The following is a 23,385-nucleotide window of genomic DNA, read 5'->3' as shown; positions in this document are numbered from 1 at the left end:
ATTTCTGTTTGTAAATTGAATGCACTGGGTGTTTTGCTCCAGCTTTGCCCCAGGCTCTGTTGGATGTGATGATGGAGCTGGAAGCCGAGGCAGACACCGGCGGAGCGCAGGCAGAGAGAATCTGGCTGGAAAACAAAGCCTTGTTTTGTCATTTCATGCCTCTTAAAAGTCCCACTCCATGCAGACAAAACGCGAGTTAATATACATTAAACAGGACAAGTGAAGTGAAAAATAAACATGCAAAAATAAATAGCAGCTCACTGGAAGCGCTGGGGCCGCTCCCAGCGTGAGGATGCAATGGGGACACCAATCACAGAATTGTCCCCAGAAAAGCCACCCCCAGCCTGCCATCCCTCTGTCCTCCAGTCAGCCACCTAGGATAGTTTTCCCAAATCCCATTTCTTCCTGGTTTGTGATGGGCAACCTTACCCTGTCACGCGTGTGTTGCACACTGACACTTCCGTGGGTTTAATTTCACACATATCCATTGCACATACACAAATAAATTCTCCCATCCCATTTTATTGAATTTCTAGTAAGTTGGCAGACTAAAGTGATTTTTAACACTTCTCGATTGGATTTATGATTTCTGTGTCATCCACCCTGCTTCTGACATTAGGAAATGTTCAACATGAGGGAATCATTCACTGGTTCTTTTAACTACACTATAAAACATTTTAGTCTCCTTTCTCTCAGAAATCCATAAATGGCTAATTTAATCACAGCCTTACAGCAGAAACCCTCAGTTTCTCCTGCTAATTACGTGGCTGAGTTTTGGTGCTTAAATCATTGTGGGATGTTGGGGACAGGCAGAGAATGAGGCTCGGTCACCAAAGGCCAGATCATGGCTTGGTTTCCAAAGTGTTGGGGGTCACCTGGGCTTGGCTCCCCTTGGTGGGGTGCTTGAATGGCTTCTCCAAACGGTGTTTTCAGGAGATCAAGGAATCAGAGAATTCCAGGCTGGAAGAGAGCACAAGAATCATCCGGTCTAACCTATCCTGGCAAAGGTGCCACATCCACACACCTTTTTAAGCACTTCCAGGGACAGTGATTCCAGCACCTCCTTGGACCTCCTGTTCCAATCTTGACCACCCAGCAACCTTATTCTTCCCTTGTCAACCACAAATCAGAGCTTGTCATTCCAGACCTGGAATGTTGTCCTTGTCATTCCAGAACTGGGTGGTTTGGAGCCTGGATCGATCAAGCTGAGGGTCCCTTTTGAAGCTGGGTGTTCCTCTTGTGGCAGGGACAGGATTCAGAGTCACTTGTGAATTATGTTGTGGCTCAAATCACTCTGTGACCTCACACTGAAAGAAATTCCAAAATTCCAAAAGCTAGGTGAGGTCCTTGGAATTCAGGGAACTGCTGGGGCCTCTAGTTGTTCTGCATACAGGTTATCAGGTAAAAATATTTATGCAATAAGTAAGGGAGTGAAAAAAGAAATTGATATCAGTATAAAAATTAATACCAAGAGGAAAAGAATTTTGAACTGCTTAAGCAGTTTTATGTATGTAGAGAAAAGCCTAAACCTTTGCACTCTGCCTATGGTTTTATTGGAACTCATTTAATGTGGTAATTGCCAAGATCCACTGTCCTTGCAATTTTTTTCATGTTTTGTGGTTTATGCAGGGAGTAATTTATTATACAAATACAACTTCTATGTTCCATCCAAACCCAGGAAATAAAATCAAATACGTCTCAATACTGAGATATTTCACTTTGCCTTGATTTGCAGCACCATCTTTATCTCTTTCTAGGAAAAATATAAATAAAATAAAGGAACAAAATGTGATATTGCAGGTTATAATAGAGAGGGGGGAGAAAATACCTTGGAGCTGGGCCTGTAATCTTGAAGAGCACTGAGTTTTTTGCCCCCCTCAAACTTCTTAACCTGCCTGTGCAGGTGTTGGGGGCTCATGCCCTCCTCTCATACTTCCCTGGGACATCCCACTCTGTTGATGATTGTAAATATATTTTCTACTGTATAAAGAATGCAATATCTGAAAGAGCAGCTCTCCCAGGCAAGTTCTCAGCCCAGCTCTGCACCCTTTGTTCCCTTTGCCCTGTCACCCCTCATATTTGTTGCTCTGTCCCTTCCCATCCTCAGTCTCATTTCCTTCTCCTTCCCCCCTGCTCTGCCCATCCCTTCTGGAAGCATTTCCTGCACTGGTTCCCATTTTTATCCTGGTGTCTCTTCCACACATCCCAGCACTTTTAGTGTTGTACTGACATGGCACCTGATGGAGAACCCCAGTTTGCACATGGCACTTCATACTCCAGCTATATTCCACCCCAAAACTCCTCTTAATCCTTAATAATCAATACCAGCATGTGAACCACATGCGCCATTAACTACAATTTACATTTGATAAAATGCTTTTTTTCTTCAGGAGGAGACTTCTCCCATCACAATGTGCTCATTTGGGGAAACACTGGGGGTGGAAAGTCATTGTCCATCTTATTTCTCCTGGAGTCCAAACCCCAGATTGTGTCTTCTTGCCTGAGCTTGGACACCAAGCAGGACTGATTTTCATCATGGGTGACCAGAAGTAATTTTTCAATCCATTTACTGATTTACCTGGGGGTGAGACTCATGGGTTTCTGAGAGAAGGATGAGAAAGGAGCAGTCATAGCCATCTTCAAGAAGCAATAGGTGTTTGGGGAGCAAAGGTTAGGTGAGGATGGAGAAAACACAGTGGGATTAACACAAGTTAATAAAACACACTAAGATGTGCTATTCCTTAACTGGTTTTAATTCTCAGGGGTTAAAAAAAAAGCGTGGCTGTGTAATGGTGTGGAAATGCGAGCAACTGTCGGAGCCAGGTGCTCAAGTATTTCCAGACATCAGTTTCTATTTCAAACTCAAAAGACTTTTGGGAGAGACACACCAACAATATTCTGCAAGAGCAAGGCCTAAGCCCAAGACTGGTGTGTGGTTGCAGTTTACTAAAATCTGATTGCAAAGATGTGGATTTTGGTGCAGTTTCCCCTTAGAAAAGTGAGTTACAGCAAACTTGCTCTTCCACTCCTGTGTTAATCTTCTGAAATGTTCCTGGCAGCTGGGCCCAACTTGCTACATTTATTTGTAGAATGATTAAACAACTAAGATAAAATCCACATTGGCAGTCAGCATCTAGCAGTGAGTATCACTGTAGTAATTTAATTGTGGACCCACAGTTCATCTTAATGCTGATTTTACTGAGGGGGGCGGATGCTGTGGTAGCTGCAGAGACCCCACAGCACCGATGACTTCAAGGCATTGTCCAGCCCCAGGTTCTGGTTTAGACCTCGTGGACCCCTCCATCCTCACAGAGCAGCAAAAATCATCCAAATCATAGAATAGAATCCTGGAATGGTTTGGGTTGGGAAAGATGTTAAAGCTCATCCAGTGCCACCCCAGCCATGGCAGGGACACCTTCCCCTGTCCCAGCTGCTCCAGCCCCAATGTCCAGCCTGGCCTTGGGCACTGCCAGGGATCCAGGGGCAGCCCCAGCTGCTCTGGGCACCTGGGACAGGGCCTGCCCACCCTGCCAGGGAGGAATTTACCCCTAACATCTGACCTAATCTCTGGTCTTTCGGTTCAAACCCATTTATCCTTATCCTAACTCTGTCTGCCCATAAAAAAATTCACTCTCCCTCCTTATTGTGAGCCCCTTTAAGTACTGGAATGTCACAATGAGGCCTCTCTGGAGCCTTCTCCAAATTCCTGTTGTAAGAGTGGGGAGCGTGGAGGGTGCAGAGCCCCAGTGTCCACAGCCTTCAAGAGCAGGGAAAGGACATCCTTGATCCTTCATTTGGGGAACGATTTTCCTCTAGTAGCTGGAAATTTTTAATAAGGAGGTTTTATATCACCGTGCAAGGTGCACTTAAGGGAATGTGACACGGTGTGACAGCACTGAGATGCTGCAAAGATTTTGGACAGAATTACAAATTCTGCTGGTGTGGCAGCGGCTGGGCACAGCAGAGCATAAATTAACATATAACTAATAACTATACTGGCATTATAGAGAGTATCTCATGGTGATAAGCTTCATGATTCTCTTCAACCCACTGAAGTTGAAGGAAGAGCAAAGGCCTTTTCAAGCTTACTTTATCTTCTTGCTTCTTAAGTGAGACTAATCAAGTTTATATCCTTTTAGCTTATTATTAGCCCAGCAGAGCTTCTGGCACTCTTTACAGCTTTTTTGACATGAAAGTTAGTTACACCTACTGTACTTAGTATGACTTCACTTTTCTTGTGATAAATCCTGAAAATTAATATACTGTATCCTCCAGATTACAAAATGAAAGTGTCCTAGACATTGTGAATACTCTGGCTGTGGAATGCTGCCAGTGAAAGAAAAAAAACTGATGTCTTAATGATCTCTGTTAATAAAAAGAAGAAACTGAGTAGTAAATTTTCTTGGTTAACTTGTCAGTTTTTGTTTTTTTTCTTTCTCTGTCTTATTCTAAACTTGAACTGACACACATTAAGTAGAAGAATCCTTGAGAATAAAATGCCTTGGATATAAAGAAATAATAGTGAAAATCCTAGAGTGAAGTGAGTCCTGCTTTCCATGTGCTCCCACCGTCTCTCGAAGGAAGTTGGGCTGCAGGAGGAATGCAAGCCTGGGCCCTGAGCGCTGAACATAGGTTAAATTCTTTCTTAAATTAAATGAAGGGTAATAATGAAATCTTTTGTTACATTATTTGCTGACCGGGCCTCCTGATTTGGTAAATTAAGAGAAAGCCAAGCTCTGAAACAAGCGCCCATTCTTGTTCCAGGGGTAGCACTGGTGGCACTGGTGTCTTATTGAACACAGATCTGCTTAATTACAGTTCCCACTGTTTGTTAAGATAACGAGTGCCAGCTGTTTGATAGCAAGAGGCAGAGCTGGCCATCTTTGTCATTTCCATTTAGGCCCTGGATCAGAGCTGCGTGGCGATGAGATCGTACAGGGAGCAGAATAAGCGGGAAGTGCTCTCGCAATGTGTTCCGCAAATTTGGGCAGAGCATTTGCCGCTGCACGCCGAGCTCTGCCATCTATATCTAAAGCCACTCACCATTGGGAATATAAAGTCAAAGCAGAAAAATTGAGCATTTAATGGTCTGCCATTATTGCCGAAATCACAATGACAGGCCGTGATCTTCAAGTACAATTTTGATCCTTATGTAGTAACTGAAATTACAGCATTTCATACTCTGACTATATTATAGGGAATAAAACATCTGTCTAAATATTGGAGATATAAAATCCTCAAAATAAAGATATTTGAGAATATCTTGCACAGAGCACCTTTCCACCTGCTTGCTTAGTATAATGCAGTCATTATGGCAATAAATGTTTCTAATAAAGTATGAAAATGGATTGTTTGCTTTGCTGCTTGTATGAACTCTCATTTCTCTTTTTATTATATTGAATCTGACATTTGCTTACCCTTTATCAGTAGAATATTTAATCAACTCCAATCTGTAAGAAGCAAGAGGAATTTCTATTTTATTTAAAACCTGTCCCACATGAAAAAGGACTGGGAAAATAGGTCATGCAGTGTATGGGAAGTGTGGGAAGTGTTAGAGTTGCAATGGAGAATATTTATCCAGTCTACAAAAGAGACGGATCTAAACTTGTGCAGTAACAGGCGAGTCTGCTCCTATTGTTTAAAGTCCTGCTGAAATGATTTAATGGCTTAATGTTTCTAATTTTTATCCGCAGTACAGGATCTAGAGAATTAAGCCTCTGTCAGCTTTATTTATTTTCTCTGTCAGAGTATTTTCTTGCACTTTTTGCTACATAACTCTTCAGAAATGCTATATCCATATCGATTGTAATTTCCTTGGGCTCTGGGCCAAAATACTCAACGTAAACAGTCTGTGTTTCCTCTCCATCTGTATTTTGGCTAATCCTCTGGTTTAGACAATCTACTGACAAGTGCTGGTTATCTGGAGGTGCACGGGTTTCAAACCGGCGCGCTATGATTTATGGTTCTTGTTTTACAGAAAGTATCACAAGCCCACAGAAGTGAAAGCTTCCAAATAAGCACCTAACTTTTGTAATAAATGCAGCTAACAACATGTCTTCAAATATATAGCAAACACAGTGAGTGATGTCTTATTATGCAGGCCACAGTTTGACTTGGTCTGGTTTTATTTATGAATATGTCCTGCATCTGTTTCAAATTTCAGACCTGCTCAGTTTCTCCAGTGCTCTCCCAAACAAGCTTGTGCTGAGGGTTGTTAATTATCCTAATAAAATATTTGTATCAATTTGACTAAAGATCCACAATGCTTCTGCCACGAGCAGACATTTTTTAATAACTGAATTAAGAGAAATAATTACAGCTAGCACTGGAATGGTCGGAGATGTCCAGATTGTATAAAAAAAAAAAAAAAAAAGAGGAGGGGAGGGGGAATGGGCAGAGTACAGAGAACTGTACAAGAGCAAAGGGACATATGATTAAATTAAAGGGCAATGCTTTGTGAACAAACAAAAGGAAATCCTTCTTCATACAACCCATAGTCAATCTGCCGAATTCACAACCACAGGGGGTCATTGAAACAAATGCTGTGGCGGGGTTTCAAACCAGACCGGATAATTTTATGTCTCTTATTAAAATAACGTAGCCCTGGAAGCTGAGATAATGATAAGGGTAATCAAACCCCGAGCTGCAGCCTGTGAGATGGTGATGGAGGCATGGGAAAGGAGCCTGCCTGCCCCGAGCCAGCGGGACGGGGTCTTCTGGGGGCTCACCTCCCTTTGAAGAGGCAGGCGCTGCCCACCAGCTCCATCCCTGATCTCCTCCTCTGCCACGGTTCCCTCCTCCTCAGGAAAAATCAAACACGAGACCCCAGTGTGAATTTCTAAGCGCTCCCCTCTTCCCGCCGGTTCCTCGGCACTGAGTGGCCTTTGAGGGACGGGGTTCCCTTGGCTTATCCTTGTTGTGTGATTAAAGGATTGGTGCAGGGATGAGCTGTAGGGACCACCCTGAGCATCACTCCCGGGTGTGAAAGGGGCAGGGTTTGCCCACTGCTCTGTGGGGAAACTGGGGTCCAGCACGGCAGGTATTTGACCCTCTGCCAGAGAGTGAAAATTTGAATATATTTCTCTGCCATTAAATCTTTTTTAGCTGCTCTTGGTGAGCCCATGTTGAACCATGAGACCTTGTCCCTTGCTTTAGCTGAGCACTGGGGATTTCACTGTCTGTATTTCACATATATGTTAGAATATCTGTTACCCAGGGTATGTCTTTCTTGTGATCCTACAAGAAAATGGGGAATAATCCTGTCCTCATCAATGAATATCTTGATATTCTTGATATCATCTTGAAATATCTTGAGTGCCATTGGCCATATAAGATCGGCATCTATGTAAAAAAAAACATAAGAAATAAAATAATTTTAAAATAAATGTAAATAGGAACTTATTTAAAAATATTAAATTTTACCATCAAAATTTTACAATCAAATTTAATAACTCAATTTCATAAATCAAACCAGTGGGTCGATCTGGAGGCTCTGAGGAGCACTGAGCTGAGGGGAGATATTGCCAAAGGGGTGCCCAGCCTGTTCCTGTGGGAGCGGCTCCAGCTGTGCTTCCATCCACCACTGAGGGGTCCCTGGGTGTTCCTGGAGGAGCAGGGGACTCACCCTGCTGGCAGCCTGGTTGCCCTGGCACAGTGAAAGCCAAGGTGACAGTTGGCATTTCTTTGTGCCCCTTGTTATCCCCCAGTGTGGAGCGACCCGAGGCTGAGCGTGGAGAGCGCGTCTCCGAGCAGGGCCCTGTCAGCGCCGTTTATGGAACTCTGATTTATTATTTCACTCCTGGGCAGCAGAAAAAGTGACAAATTCGCCTCTCAGCATTGTCAGGGTAATGGTTTTCCCAGGCTGTTCATGTGGCAGGGAGGGAGAGAGCCTGAACATCTGCATCCCTTGGCCAAGGACCACGAGGAGATGCTTAATTGGCATTTAGAGTTCAGCTCTGAGGCAGGATGGGGAAGCCAGGCTCTACTTCATCCCATGGAGACTTCACCCTAAGATTCCCTTCAATATTTGGGGTCGTCTCCCCCAAATCCATGGGCACAGTGTGATATTCTCAGCTTGGCTGCTCCTCACTGAGAGCTCTGTCCATCATTTGTTTTTTGCTGGAATTCTTTGAGTTAGAACCTGATTTTAGGGTGCTAAAACTAATGAAATGAGCACATTCCCCTTGCCAGCTATTTTAGATGTTGCCCTAAACTTGGCTTCTTGGATTGCTGTTGCTAACACATAATAAAACTCTGTCATCTGCAAAAAATTTGCCACTCTCCAAAGTTTTCTTTTCCAGTTGAAAACACCAGGCTGGTTTGCTGCTCCCAGGGACAAGCCACTGTCACCAGCATGTGGGGGACCACTGCCAGGATTAACTGCACTGATTTTCTAGGACAGCATGTTTATAAAAATGTAATAAATAAGTGGCAGAATAAATTTGGTCAGTCCCAATAAATCAAGGGCTGGATTCCTCACTGGGAAGTCCTTGCAACCTGGCCCAGCCTTCAAGGTAAGATATTTTGTCTTATTTCCACCAGGAATTATTTCCTTCTGGATTTGTGACAATGGTGAGCTCTTGTTGTTTTTTTTTTTTCTACTTTAATCCTTGGGGAAAAATGGGTAAAATTGCAGGACTTGCTTTCAAAAAGGAGCAGTGAACTGCAGCTGCACCCTGACCAAAGCGGCGGCCCCTGCTTGCCAGCTCCTTCTTTTCCTTGGGAAGAAATTGTCAGTGCGCTGGTGAAATCCTGCAGAAGAATTAATGAGATTGTTCAGAAAATAAACCAGCTTTTATTTTTCTACATAAAAGTTTGTGTAGAGCTTGACAGGCTAAAATGACTCTGGGAGAGAAGCAGGGCCTGGGCGATGCTCTCCTGCTCCTCAGTGTGAGGGCAGAAGCCCGGGCTGCATTTTGTGTTTGTGAAATGGCATTTGTGTTGTGGTCACACCCCTAAATCACAAAGATGAAGCATGATTCTCCTGACTGCATTTCTTGATCTCAAGGAAATGCCGGATAATTGTACAAATTCTCTGTATACCTGTCGAAGTATCGGTGTTTCCAAAGCAGACCCTGAAAGGGTGCCTGAAAATCTGTGCCTGTTCTCATCTCCTCACATCTCCATGTGCACTTTCCTGCTGGATAATTGCACATCCTGTTCATCCTGCATGGGCTGCTGTTGGATGTGGGCACAAAGGACACAATTTGCATACATTAGCAGACAGGGAGCTCCAGTTTTTCCTCCTCTGTTCTCCCCATGATCACAGCAGCTGGAGATGAACAAGACCTGCTCTGTTCCCTCCACCTCCCCTTCCCAGAAGGAACATTCCCTGGGTGATAATCACCACTGGTTTGTCCCAAGGAGTGGTTCTTCCATCATGTCCTTACAGAGACTCTTCCACTTTTGAAAATTCTGCCTCACCCAGAGCATTAGAGCTGAGAAATTCACAATGACACAAAGAAACATCAGGAGAGAAATGATTTACAGGAGCCTGGAGTGACAGGGCAAGGTGGGAATGGTTTTAGTCAGTGGAAGAGTAGGTTTAGATTGGATATTAGGAAAGAATTGTTCCTGGCAGGGTGGGCAGGCCCTGTCCCAGGTGCCCAGAGCAGCTGGGGCTGCCCCTGGATCCCTGGCAGTGCCCAAGGCCAGGCTGGACATTGGGGCTGGAGCAGCTGGGACAGGGGAAGGTGTCCCTGCCATGGCTGGGTTGGGATGGGTGGGATTTGGGGTCCCTTCCAACCTGAAACTTTCCACAATTCTATGATTTGCTGAATTAATAATTGAATCATTGACTGAATTCAGCAGAAGAAGAGCCAGGGATTGCCCAGCTCTGCTGATCCTGGCACGTTCCTGGAATCACTGGGAACAGCTCTACTGAAGGAAGCCATGTGCTGTCTGCTCTGGTCATGTAAAGAAGAGAAACCAGAGAGCTAAATTTATTTTCCTGGACCTAAACAAGTGAAGAAGACTGGATTTTAAAACACTTCAGTTGTGATTACTGTCTGCTCCTGGAGGTGGGAGATTGCCTGTGAACACACTGGGAAACTTTTGTGGGAAGGACATAGATGACACAATTTCTTTTTTTTTTTCCTCCATCAGTCCCTGAATGCTCTTACAGAGTCAAAAGGAAAATTCTAGTAAAAAAAAAAAAGAAGCAAAATTCAGATAGAAAATAATTGCAACTCTTTTCCAGCTTTAACTCATCTTGAAGAAGTAATTTAACTATACCGTGCTGTCTGCCATTTGTAAATTGTTAATTAACGAGAGACCAAATAATAATTACTGCTGGAGCCATTCAATTAAAAGATGTTGCTTTCCAAACTTTGTTCACACGGTCTCTATTACCAACATCATGTCTAGAAATATGCCACAAATGCTGGCAAAAGAGCAAACCCCATGTTTATCCCCATCATAGTAGAGCAGCAATTTTTATTATTTTGATTATTAAAGCTTGTGGTCTCCCACTTCAAGTGGCTCAGGAAAATGTCTCTTTGTGGTTTTGCTGAGAGAGTATTTTTGAGAAGAAGAGATTGAAAAAACAGCAAACAAACATTCCTTACAAGAAAATGCTGCCCTTCCATGAAATGTGCCCAGGAAAGGTTCCCGCTTGGACTCGCTGTGAGACAGAAGAGAAAATGGAGAACAAATGCCTGTGCCTGGTCTGGATAACCTAAAGTTAACTCCACATGTCAAACTGATTGCCTGACACAAGGCAGGCATATTCTGTGATGACAAACAAATAGCACCTCCATCCTGCAGACATCCCCTAATTATAAAAGAGAAATTATTTCCCATTTTCATTGCCAGCAAATGTATGTTACTCTGGTGCACCATAATTTCTGTCTAAGTACTGTATCAAAGTTTGCTGAATGTGAAGCACAAAGTATGTTAGACATTAAACTGTAATTACAGAAGGGAGTGGATTTCTAGAGTATTATGTTTTTTGGTAATATTTTATTTTATTGGTTTTCAAATATACTTAGACTGCCAGACTAAGCAGGCAGAATAACAGCAACATGGAATTCCAGAATAACATATGACTTTAATAAAATAAAGCAGGATGGTTTCCTTTACTTGTATGGCTGGAAAGAATGGAAAGCATTACCGTGCCCTCAGCCACGGTGCCATCCAGACCTGTGCCCAGGCACAGATGTCACTTGAGGCAACTTGCCCCTGTCCCCAAATCCCATTTTTCACATTTCACATTTCACCCCAAATCCCTGCTTTTGGTTCTCTGTCAGGCAGCAGTCAGCTCCTGTGATTGACACAGTGGAGCTTTGATCTTAGTTTTGAGCTCTTATGCTATGGAAATATAGATAATAACCCCTGATTTAAAAGGAGGTGATGGCAGGGGAAGGTGAATATGGATACAGGAAACACAGAGGGGATTATTCAATCCATATGTGGCTTTTTTGCTTTACACTTTCACCTCGTCTCCTGAATTTCCAAGGAATGTCACAGGTGATGAGCCTAGAAGGTAGGCAGACGCTCCAGGGTCGGATCACGAGCGGGATCAGTGATGGATTACCAGACGAGTCGTGTCCGTGGGATCGCTGGGAGCCGTGGCTCAGGCGAGCGCCGCTCCCGCTGTCACACTCCCGGCTTTCCATTACGGCGCCATCACTCACAGTTGCGCCCTTTGTGGTTCCTGTAATGATCTACACTCGCTCTGCCTCGCGGCGTGTCCACCTTCCTGCATGTCAGGCTCCGGAGAACAGCCAGCAGTGGGGTGCTGAATACGTGACCAGCTTTGCCGGGGATAATTTTCTACTTGGCTGAGAATGCGCACGTGGGGTCTTTGGGGCTGGGGCACAGCCGGTGCCTTGGAGTACTCCACCAGGTGCATTCTTGACATGGTTCCTCAGGAAGGCATTCCCCCCCGGAGGAGATATTAACACTGTTTCATTAGGGTTCCTCTTGCCCTGATTTGCCATTCTGATTTTTTGGTGGAGGATCCTCCAAAAGAGCTGGAACTGCCAGGGGAAAGCGCAAGGGCTGTTGGAGTTGAGATGGGAATCCCAGGCTGGTTTGGGTTGGTTCCTTAAGGGACCTTAAAGCCCATCCAGTTCCACCCCTTGCCATGGGCAGAGACACCTTCAACTATCCCAGGCTGCTCCAAGCCCTGTCCGACCTGTTCCTCCCCTTGGCTTTGTGGGCAAGCCCTGACCATGAGGTGACACAATCTCACACCCCTCTGAGGCACCAGCTTCCCTCTGATCCCACCTGGATCAGAGCAGGAGCTGCTCCTGGAGCCACACAGAGTCGAGCATCCCCAGCCCCAGCCCTGGGCCCTGCTGCACTGACCCCATTCCGGGCGATGCAGCCTGTCAATACTGCTGGTTTATTAATTAGTCTGGAGGAAGAGAGGCACTTCCCACACAAATGGGAGTCCTGGCCAGGAAGAGCCAGAGCAATCCTTTTGCCCACGAGTTGCCTAATGCAGCTACTGAAACCCTGCCAAAGGTTTGCTTTCAGAGCATTCCTGTGGGCAATATTTTTATAATATCTTACATCCCAAATGAGCTTTCTATGTTTCCTAGAAGCCCGATTTTTTTTTTGGAAAGCGCAAATACCCCCAAACTTTTCATGTCTTCCGCTCCCTTCGGGCACTTTCCATTTGCTACCTGATCCCTGATGCACGGTACCAGCCTGAGGAGAGCTGATTTTGGAAGGGAGAGCGTGGCAGCACGAGGCAGGTTGTCCATCTACTGCTGTCATATCCTGGCATTCCTGACCCAGGGAAGCTGGCACGCCGACCTGCCGCAGGCACCGCGCCATCCCGGCAGATGGGCACGAGCCTGGCCAGTGAGGAGGCCGTGTAGGAGCATTTAGTCTGGAAGCAAAGGGCAGAATTCCTGGACAGACATTTTTTAAGGCCAGGCTGTTATTTAAGGAATATGCTCCTTATACACCAGGGTTTTCTTTTTTTTGGGGGGGTTGAGCAGGGTTTCAGAGGAGTAACACAAAATTATTATAAAATATTATTATAGGAGAAGAAGGGAATCTTTGAAAATTTCTATTTCCTTACGGCATCCTGCCAAGGAATCCCACAGGGGTTGCTTAGCAGGGATTTTGCTGGATATCCATGGAAGCTGTAGGTACCCAGGTACATCTGCCATGACAAAACCCATTTTATTTTCAGGCACAGAACCACTTTTGGTTTTTTACACTCTTATTTTTAGTTGATTGCTGAATATTATGCAAATCGATGTGAGTGAACTTGGAAGTCTTTATTTTTATACAGCAGGTATTTATTTTAAACTGCAACTATTTATTTTAAGCTGCAACTCTTTATTTTAAACTCTAAGCCTTAATTTTAGACAGTAACTCTTTATTTTGACTGCACTGTCCTGAGACCTGTTTTTTTGGGTGCAGAAGTAATCCATTCAAATAAAAGGATATATGCAAAAATAAATCCATATATCCTGGATGTCCGTTTTCCTCTCTGTGTTTGGAATTGATTCCAATTCAGGAAATGTGATTCAATATATCGAGAAGCCCTGAGAAGCTGGTGGGGTGGAGGGGGTGTTAAGCTGGATTCCAGGCTGGAAGATGCCCATATTTAGATTGATTCCAGCTGACTGCAGCAAGTGGATGAGGAATGCAGTCACCTCTGGCTCTACAATACACAGAATTTAACACCTCTGCCCTTCAAATGGCCCATCAGAGGTTCCCAGGACAGCCAGTTCCCAGAGTTCGGTGTCTCTCCCATCAGGCAAGATGGATCTGGGCCCTTTTCCTTCTGTGCCCTGGACCAGGACCAACTAAAATTACACGAGTGTTGGCAGATGTATGTCTAATCTGTTCTTCAAAATTGCCAGTGAGTTTCACAATCTCCCCTGGTAATTTGCTCCAGTGCCTAATTATCCTTTCAGATAGAAAAACTCCCTTCCTGCGAGCTAAAACCTGTTACTTCTCGTCCAGCACTCTCTGGACATGGAAAAAAGCTCTTGTCACCTTATTTAAAATAAAGATTTACATATATTTGCTTTCATATGCATAGCCATAAATATATTTAAAATTAAAATAGTATTGAGGGTCTCCTTCCTCTTTCTAGACTAAGCAAACTCATCACAGCTTTTCTCAAATGTTTATAATTTCCTATTATTTTCCTCTGCACTTTTCCCCAGTTTTTCTTCATCTTATTTTTAAAGGCTAATGCCAGGAAATAGCCACTTTATTTTCTTTAAGGCTCTAATGATGCTCTGCAGATATCCCAGAAAGTTTTTTGCCTTTTTGTAACACCACTTCCACCATTGTATTTGTGTGGGTTGGATTTTTCTTCCTAAACACAGTGCCTCACACTCATCTTTATTAAATGTCATCATTAGGATGCTGCTCCAAAATAATTTGGAATTTTAATACTCGCGATCTTTCCCGCTTTGGTGTCATCCAAAGTCTGCTCTCTCTTCTGTCATCCAAGTTGTTAATGAAATATTGAATAGCATTGGATCCAGGACAGATCCAGCTGGGACCCTGCATGGAATGTTCTCCAGCACTGACAAAGAAAGGAATTTCTGGGTTTCATTTAGAGCCCTGGATGATCTAATCCATTGGATTAGACAGCAGCTACAAGGAACAATGAACAACCAAAATAATATCCACAAACTGCTTTATAGAAGTGCTCATTTTTGGAGTAATATATAGAATGCGTTTGCATTTCACGTCTTGAAATCTTCTCAACATATCTGTGCTGTATTTTATATCCTTGGTTTTCTTTTTTGAAGGAACAGGATTCCAACTCCCTTCTATAAATAGTCCAGCAAGTTTTTGAAGTCCAGCTCAGAATTAGGGAAATAGAGAAACAGAATAGTTAAATGCAACTTTTTTGGGTGGTATTTGGCAGATTTATAATTATTTTTTCCAGTAACAGCCTAAAAGGCATCAACTCATCTTTTCTGTGACAGCTCTGCTTTTGCAATGGAAAGAAGGTAAAATCAACACAAAAAAAGGGCAAGAAATCAACTTCTTGTATAAAACTCCACTCTTTTCTAGGCTAAACTAGGGATTTTTAATGATGAAGTCTTCTAAACTCACAAATTTCCACTTTCCCTAATTCTGGGTACAGTGCTTAGGAGAAGCTGCTTGGATTTGGTTGAAACATCCTTATCCCAACTATGGAAATTGTCTGTGAAGAAAACAGGACCCCACTGGCCCAGGCCAACCTGAACAAATGTGCATTAAATCAGAGAAATGACAAGGTATCATTAGACTTTGAGAAACACTTTAAAGGCTGTGGAGGTTAAAGAATAATTTCAGTCTTGATGGCTTTTTTTATATATTTCATTTCCCTCTCCCTTCAATCCATGCAAGACACACTCTGGAATGATTTATAAGCCAAGTTCAGACTTCAGCCATGTTTAACAGGTTTAATAGATCCAAAGTGTTCAATCATTCCTGGTTACCTGTTCTTCTGAGTGCCACAGGTCAAAGAGCCTCACCTGGTTGTTTCTGCACCTTGGTCCTGCTCAGCTCAGCCTTGTTCTTACCATCAGCACGAAGGCACATGGAACAGGGTCTGATTGATTCACAGAGTCACAGAATCTCAGAATTATTTAGGTTGGAAGAGCCCTCCCAGCCCATGCAGTCCAAGCTGTGCCTGATCCCTGCCTTGTCCCCAGCCCAGAGCACTGAGTGACACATCCAGGAATTCCTTGGGCACTTCCAGGGATGGGGACTCCAAACCTCCCTGGGCAGCCCCTTTCAGTGCTTAAATGATCAAAGAAAAAGAATTGCTTAAATGTTTTTGCAGTGAGATAGGGTGAATTTATTAAGAATTATTAATCTTATTTATTAAAAACTCCTTTTCTCTTCAATTTTAAGAAATTACTGATTTTCAGAGTTTGGAAAATAAAAAAAAACCTGGGAAGATCTTGAACAAGTGAATAATGGACTGTACAACAAAGGGAGGATTATTAAGTGTGAATGATTAGACATAATTTTGGACCAGAATCTCTTCAGACCCTGGGACATCAGAGTCCATGAGGAAAACTGCCTCAGGAGCATCCCTACGTCACTGCACCCTGCCAGGGGTGTAGGGGTTGTGACCTCCTGCTCTGTGTTCTCCTCAGTCCAGATAACTTCATGCCTTGACATTTTACCACATTTCCCCTTTTGCTGTGGGAAAACTGAATTTATGGGCCTTTTATTTGTCTTTCCATTTAGTTTGAAAAGAATCAACTCGATCTGAGGTTATTTTCTATAACTGGTTCCACCAAGTCTTTAAACATCTACCAAGGACAAATTTGCATTTGTGTAACTCCCTGTTGTGTCACTGTCTATTTAGTAAGGACCTCTTCCAATGAGGACATTTTGATCAGGAGTATTTCCTTTCGAGCCAGGAATGTAAAGATTCCCACAAAAAATTGCTCACAGTAATGGCTGGTTATCAGATTAAACTGTTGAATCCTCACCTAAATCTGAGCCCAGTGCCTGCAGCAAGGCCCTCACTTACTCCGGTATTTAGAGAATTGTAAAATCACAGAATCCCAGAATGGTTTGGATTGGACAGGATGTTAAATCCCACCCATCCCACCCCTGCCATGGCAGGGACACCTTCCCCTGTCCCAGCTGCTCCAGCCCCAATGTCCAGCCTGGCCTTGGGCACTGCCAGGAATGGAGAACCCACAACCTCTCTGGGCGACAATTAGTTCCTTATTCCTTAATTCTTTTGCTTTGCACAAGATCCACCAGAATTTTTTTTATTCTCTCTGTTGCTTTTCCATCTCTTTATCCATGTTCTCCTTCCTGACTCTCCTCTCCCTGTTTCTTGGCATTCCATGTGATTATGATGCCAATCTCCTCTAATCTCCTCTATGCTACTGGAAACCTCCTCAGAGCTGCAGCAGCCTGTGTCCCAGAAAACAAGTCCTCTTTGGGACTTTCATGGAGCTTATTCATGGAGAAAAGGTCTTTTCATATTGTCCCACCCCACAGTGCTCCTGTACTTGACTTGCAGATTAAACTGGGGTAGAAGAAATAAAACAGAATATTTAGAAATAACATATTCAACCTCTCCTGCAAATCAGTTGTTCAAGTTCCATATGTGCAAAAGCGATTCTCTGTTCTATTTTTTTATTAAATTGCAGGAGTAGGATCCTAAAACTGTCAATATTGACTCAGGAACCCTAGTTGAAATTCAAAATTTTACAAATGACTTTTTTTTTTGGTGATCCAAGCTCATTTATTTACCTTCCCAGCTAGAAAAGACTCATCTAGGTAAGTAGCCAAGAACAGGAGGGTACAAATGGAGAACTGGAACCAGAGTTTGGCTGAGGTTGTATTGACTTTGGCAAAAACAAGAGATGAAAAATTATACCTCGGATAAAAATAAATTATAATCTGCAAGCGTTTGAATTAGAGGAGTTCTCCATGTAAACTTAATAAATGAATGTTAATTCAGTTACCAATTTGTAGCTATGAAACATAACTGGTGATGTTATTCCCTGGAACTTGTTTTGGAAAAGATTGCATAACCCATGAAGCAATTCTTCACAAAAGTGCATAAAAGTGTCATTTTATGTATAATTTATGCACCCAATGTTAGTTATGGCCTTTTTAATAGTACTTAATGCTGCTGTGTGACATCATTCTTTCATTTACCAATACAAAAAATAAAAGTACCAATCCAAGTAATTTTGAAGATTAAAATAAATGGGCCTCAGTTTGGATTTTTTCAGTGTAAGTTGTGCAAGTCAGTAATTACTGCTGGTGTGGAAAGGATTTTTACAAGGACCAATTGTCATACAAAGTCTACGTATTTATTATTTAGTTAGTTAGCTTAATTACAATTTACTCACTGTGTATGTGTTAACTAATACACTGTTAATGTGCCTTGAGCAATTAATTTTGCCGGCAGCATAGAACTGGCTCTCTGTGCTTGCCCCTTTATTAGTGGCAATTATTAAATCCAATTTTCCTTGTCCTTACTCCATTTCCTCCGCTGCCTACAGGGCATCCCAAAGGGAGGGTTGGGACTTGTGCTCCTGTTCTCAGTCTCTGCACCCCTCACCATGCCCTGGGGAGAAGCAGGGTACAGGGGGTCAGGAAATCACAGGGACACTTTCCCTTCCCATGGAGGAGGGATTGAGCCCGTGTCCAACATCCAGCTGCAAAAAGTCCTGATTTGGAGGGGATTGAACTTCTTTTTAACAGGACATTGGATCCAGAGGCATTGGATACCTTCAGATTTCGGAAGGCTTTAACTTCCTTTAGCTGCTCAGATTTCTTGAGTTCATTGCAGTTGATATAGCATAAAATTATAGGATGGTTTTTATTGGAAGGGACCTTCAGGATTATCCAGTTCCAGCCTCCTGCCATGGGCAGGGACATCTTCCACCAGACCAGATTGGTCCAAGCCCCATCCAACCTGGCCTTGGACATTGGGAAGGTGAACAGAGGGAGTTAGATTGAGATCCTTGCTACAAACCTTGTACCTGTTGTAGGTCAATTTATCTACAAATTAAAATATCAGTCAAAAGGTGCCTCTTGCTGTGAGCTCCCTTGGATGGTCAATGCACAAAAGGATTTTGGTTAATATCCGCTTTTCTCGCTGAACAACCTTCTCACTGGATGTCTTTTTTTGAGGGCAGCGATGCTGTCCTGTGGTTTGCAGATCACATTCCCTAATTTGTTTTGCTGGCTCGTGCTCTCAGGCCCAAAATGCAGTTTGCAATATTCCTCCCAGGGAGCTGGCCCGGCACTGCAATTACCTCCCGCCTGCTCCGCCAACTGCAGGAGCTCCACTTGGCACGGCCAGCAAAACCTGGGCTCCAGATAAATGGGTGGAAACTTCCCTTTTTGCAAGGGCTCTTCTCAGCCTCTCACACTCTTTCTAACTTTTCCTTTCCAAATATTCCAAGCACTGCCCCGTCCCAGGGCAGTTTTTTTTTGGTTTACCGAAAAGATGAAGACTTAACCCATTTAATTGCTCATCTTGATGCATTGTTGATCTTGATCTGTGATTTTATCTATCAGAAAAAAATAATTCTGTGGTCCCTTAGAGGTGGCACAATCATGTTTTTACAACAAATATTTTAAGTGATTGGAAACCAAAGTGATTCCAGGGTCCCTCAATGTCCAACAGGACAAACACAGCAAAGTTTAAAGAGCATCACAGTTTCAAATATCAAAAATTCTTAAATTATGGGTTGAATTGTGAAATGTAGGTGCTGTGAGCAGGGAAAGCACCAGCTTGTTGGCATAAATGAGGTTTCTGAGTGGTTGGAAGCCTTTCCCAGGATTTTTTGTTACCATTCTAAGAAAACTCCTGTCTCAAAAGGGTATCTCGAAACAGAGAGAAGTGAAACCAGAGGGAGTTTTCCTTTGGATTTAACCAGATGAGAAGACTCTCCCTTCATTTTCCAAGGCATCTGTATCCCCACTGTGTACAAAACTTCTGTGTACGTGGTCCAAAAGTCCATCACCATGGGAAGATTAAGCAGAGTCAGGGTTTGGGATTTGGGACATTGGGAACCTTGGAGTAATGGAAGAACCACCTTGTTCCATTTCATTTTTAAATCCAGCCTCCTGCTACAACTGCTTTGCATATGAAAACCATCCAACCAATAGCTCTTGGGGCAGCAGAAATGTAGAAATACAGAATTCTTCATGAAAACCTTTGAAGGAACAGGAAAGTCTGAGTCCCACCTCTCACACAAATTATTTTGGATGACACCCAAGAGTAAACAACATTGTAGTGTTGATACTGTTCTTTCCACAGATTAAATTTCTCAGCCAAATTAACGGGGAGTTCTAAAAGATTTTTCTGATTTGGAACACAATTTTCCATGTGTGTACTTCATATTCATCAATTCTGAATTATTAAGGCAAGATTTGACTTAAATTAAAGCCAAGAGTATCCAAAATGTTACAATTTTTAGTTATGAAACCTAGTTTAAAAACAGCCACACTTCTATAGTTCGATCACAAGTAAATCTAATATTTTTGGTGACAAAGAAACTCCAGAACACTTCTGGATAATAAAGTGAATATTGTGCTTTCTGTTGTTTTTCCTAGAGATTCTGCTCTCAGATGGGGAAAGGTACAGCACTAACAACATATTTGCAATTACCTGCAAGACTTAACCAAGGAAGTAGTCAGTTTATAGTTACCTTCAATATGTAAACTACAAATTATTAGTGCATGAAAATGGCATCCAAGTTCTGTTGCTGGGGTCTAGTAATTTTGGATATTTTCCATGCTATTACTGCCTGCTCCATATACCTTTACTGGTTCTTTTTGAAATTAAGTTAATGGCACTCTACAGAAATGGACTGCCTACTGAGAGTGAAAGCTTGCTTGCAAGGATGGACTAACTTCCTACTGGGAAGCACTGATTTGGCACAAACAAAGAAATGCTTTAGCATTAATTTACTCCGGTATCAAAATATTTAGAATAAATTATTTAAAATATTTAAGGACCGAACGGTCAATATTTGCTTTTAATAAATAGGACCCGTGTACAAATATTTGATGCTGAAATTTCCTCCTCTATCTCCCAGCTATATTGTGGAGATAATGCATTCTCCACTTGCCAGGAGTGGGTTTTTTTTCCCCTCCAGGCAACCAGGGACACATTCTTGAATTGGGGCTTACACTTGTGTGCACCCACATTTGCTCACCTATTCTCCTGTGGATTGAGCTCTGTTCACATTAGCACAGGTAATATCACCGTAGGATTTCCTCTGCTTCCACCAGAAAAAGGTGAGGGGTGGCTGATTGCAGATGGTTCCTTGTCACTGCCTTCCCAGGTGAAAGATTTAAAAAATAATTGACTTGTTAAATTATCCCAGTCTTTGAGCAGTCTCTCTCTGACATGAGGCTGCAGAAGCCAATCCTTTCCTGCATGTGCTTTCTGTTCTCCTGCAGCCCTGAATGCCTTTCCTTATCCATCTGCTCTGTCCCAAATCCCACCAGTGGGTCACTTCCCTCACTGTGGGAGCACAGGGTGTGCTTTCTACTCACTTGTGAATCCGAGTCCCTCCTTCCTCCCTTTCCTCAGGACTGGAATCAGGATGGCAGCGAAGCCATGGCCTGGCTCCTGAGCAGCTGGGAGAGTGAGTGAAGGCTCTGCTCTTCCAATATTCTCATCCCAATATTACCCAAACACTCTAATTTTATAGTTCTAGGAAACTTTGCAGAGAGTGGCCGTTTCACTGATGAGCAACTTCTAAATCTATTTTGCAATTTTTTTGAGTATTTATTGAGATTTTTTTTTTAATTCCTTTTCCTTTCCTTTCCTTTCCTTTCCTTTCCTTTCCTTTCCTTTCCTTTCCTTTCCTTCCTTTCCTTTCCTTTTCCTTTCCTTTCCTTTCCTTTCCTTTCCTTTCCTTTCCTTTCCTTTTCCTTTCCTTTCCTTTCCTTTCCTTTCCTTTCCTTTCCTTTCCTTTCCTTTCCTTTCCTTTCTTTCCTTTCCTTTCCTTTCCTTTCCTTTCCTTTCCTTTCCTTTCCTTTCCTTTCCTTTCCTTTCCTTTTCCCTGCTCAGATATTCATCTATCCAGGTTGAATTAGACCCATCACCATTAAAATCAGGGATTTCTGTGCCCTGCTCCTGTGCAGGGGGGCACAGACCGGAGCAGGCAGCGGGTGCTCTTTCTCTTTCTTTCCCAAGTTAAGCACATTAGGCATGGATTGAATTTCCAGCCCATTCCCTGGAACACCACAAGGCCCAGGGAAGGCAGAGCTGCTGGCAGTAAATCGCAACACAAAACACAAACTCGTTTGTCGCCGCTGCTGTAACTTCTCGGTGCTTTGAATGCTGATTTCCACCCATCAAGTACATTTTAATTAAGCAGCTGTACCTTTTATTCCCAGTGATGTCCTAAACTTTTGTAAATCAGGGATTTACTTCATTGCAAAATCATTCCAAGTGACAAAAACCTGTCTTATTGCTGTCACTGCAATGCAAGGATAAGAAGAAATACAATTTTTCTCTCAAAAATAGTTCTTTATCTTATAAAATAGTCCTTTTTCTCAGGAAATTGTTGTTGCTGAAGGTCTTGGCCATAAAGAAAAATGTTGCCACAGCCCCTCATCATCTTCCAAGCTTATATAGGCTGCCTGCATTTCACATTCATAATATTCTTTTAATTCATTTGAGCAGTTTGGGGTTTGTAATAATGATGAGTTTGATGCAGCCTTGACCAGTGCTGGAAATTCGGAGGGGCCTCGTGGCCAGAGCATCCCAGGCCAATGGAGTGTTGCTGGATGAGGACTAAGCCCAATTTAGCCATTAATGAGCCAGAGTGGGAAGCAATTTCCAAGTGCCCATAAATCAGTCATTTGGTTTCCTCTCATATGAGGCTCCAGAGCTGTTCCATGCCAAATTTCAGCCTTTAAGCTTCAACAACATTAATAAAAAAGGCATTTTTTGTGTCTCCCCCTTTATTGAACTGAACAATTACACTCTTTTTCACCTTCCCTCTTTCTGCACAAGCAGTTGAAGATTTTTTTTTATTGCGTTTTCCTCCCTTAATTTCTCCTAAGAATCCAGTTCCAAGCTAAGGGCTGAGTGTCCTCTGAGCAGACCCAGGTACAGCAGGCTGGCAAGCACTCGAAAATGAGGAGTCACACTCAGAGTCTTTAATTAGGAAGGCCCCCTCCCTGGCTTTTATAATAATTAATAAATCCTGATCCTTTGCCCAACAGCCAGTGGGTAGGAATGGGGTCACTGAACCTTGAATTTGCGATGGCAAAGAACCAAGGGGAACCAAAGCTGCTGCCTGCGAGTGCTGAGAGGTTTTGCTGCTTGGTGGAGAAATGGACATTTTTTGGCTTTTATCTCAGTCAAAGCAGTTTGGTGACTCTCAGACTGGTTTATCCAGGTTTATTCTGGGAAGGGGAATGTGTTCCCAGCTCCTCTGCCCGGGATTTTCCTTTGGCCTGTGTCACAGGGGTGTTATCTGTGACAGTCAGACGCTCCAAGGATGTGTGGAAAAGATGGCTGACCTGAAAAAAATGAAAATACTGTAAAAAGTATTGAAAAAGGGGAAAGGGAAGGGAAAAGGGGAGAGAGAATGAAGGGAAAAGGGAAGGGAAAAGGGAAAAGGGAAAAGGGAAAAGGGAAAAGGGAAAGGGAAAAGGGAAAAGGGAAAAGGGAAAAGGGAAAAGGGAAAAGGGAAAAGGGAAAAGAAGGGAAGGGAAGGGAAGGGAAGGAGGAAGGGAAGGGAAGGGAAGGGAAGGGAAGGGAAGGGAAGGGAAGGAAGGGAAGGGAAGGGAAGGGAAGGGAAGGGAAGGGAAGGGAGGGAAGGGAAGGAAAAGGGAAGGGAAGAGAGAGGGAAAAGGGAAGGGAAGAGAAGGGAAGGGAAGGGAAAAGGGAAGGGAAGGGAAAAGGGAAGGGAAGGGAAAAGGAAGAAAAGATTAAAGAAAGGGGGGGAAAAA

This window comes from Poecile atricapillus, chromosome 6, assembly GCF_030490865.1.
Source record: "Poecile atricapillus isolate bPoeAtr1 chromosome 6, bPoeAtr1.hap1, whole genome shotgun sequence".
NCBI lineage: Eukaryota > Metazoa > Chordata > Aves > Passeriformes > Paridae > Poecile > Poecile atricapillus.
Note: the sequence above shows the minus strand (reverse complement) of the source record.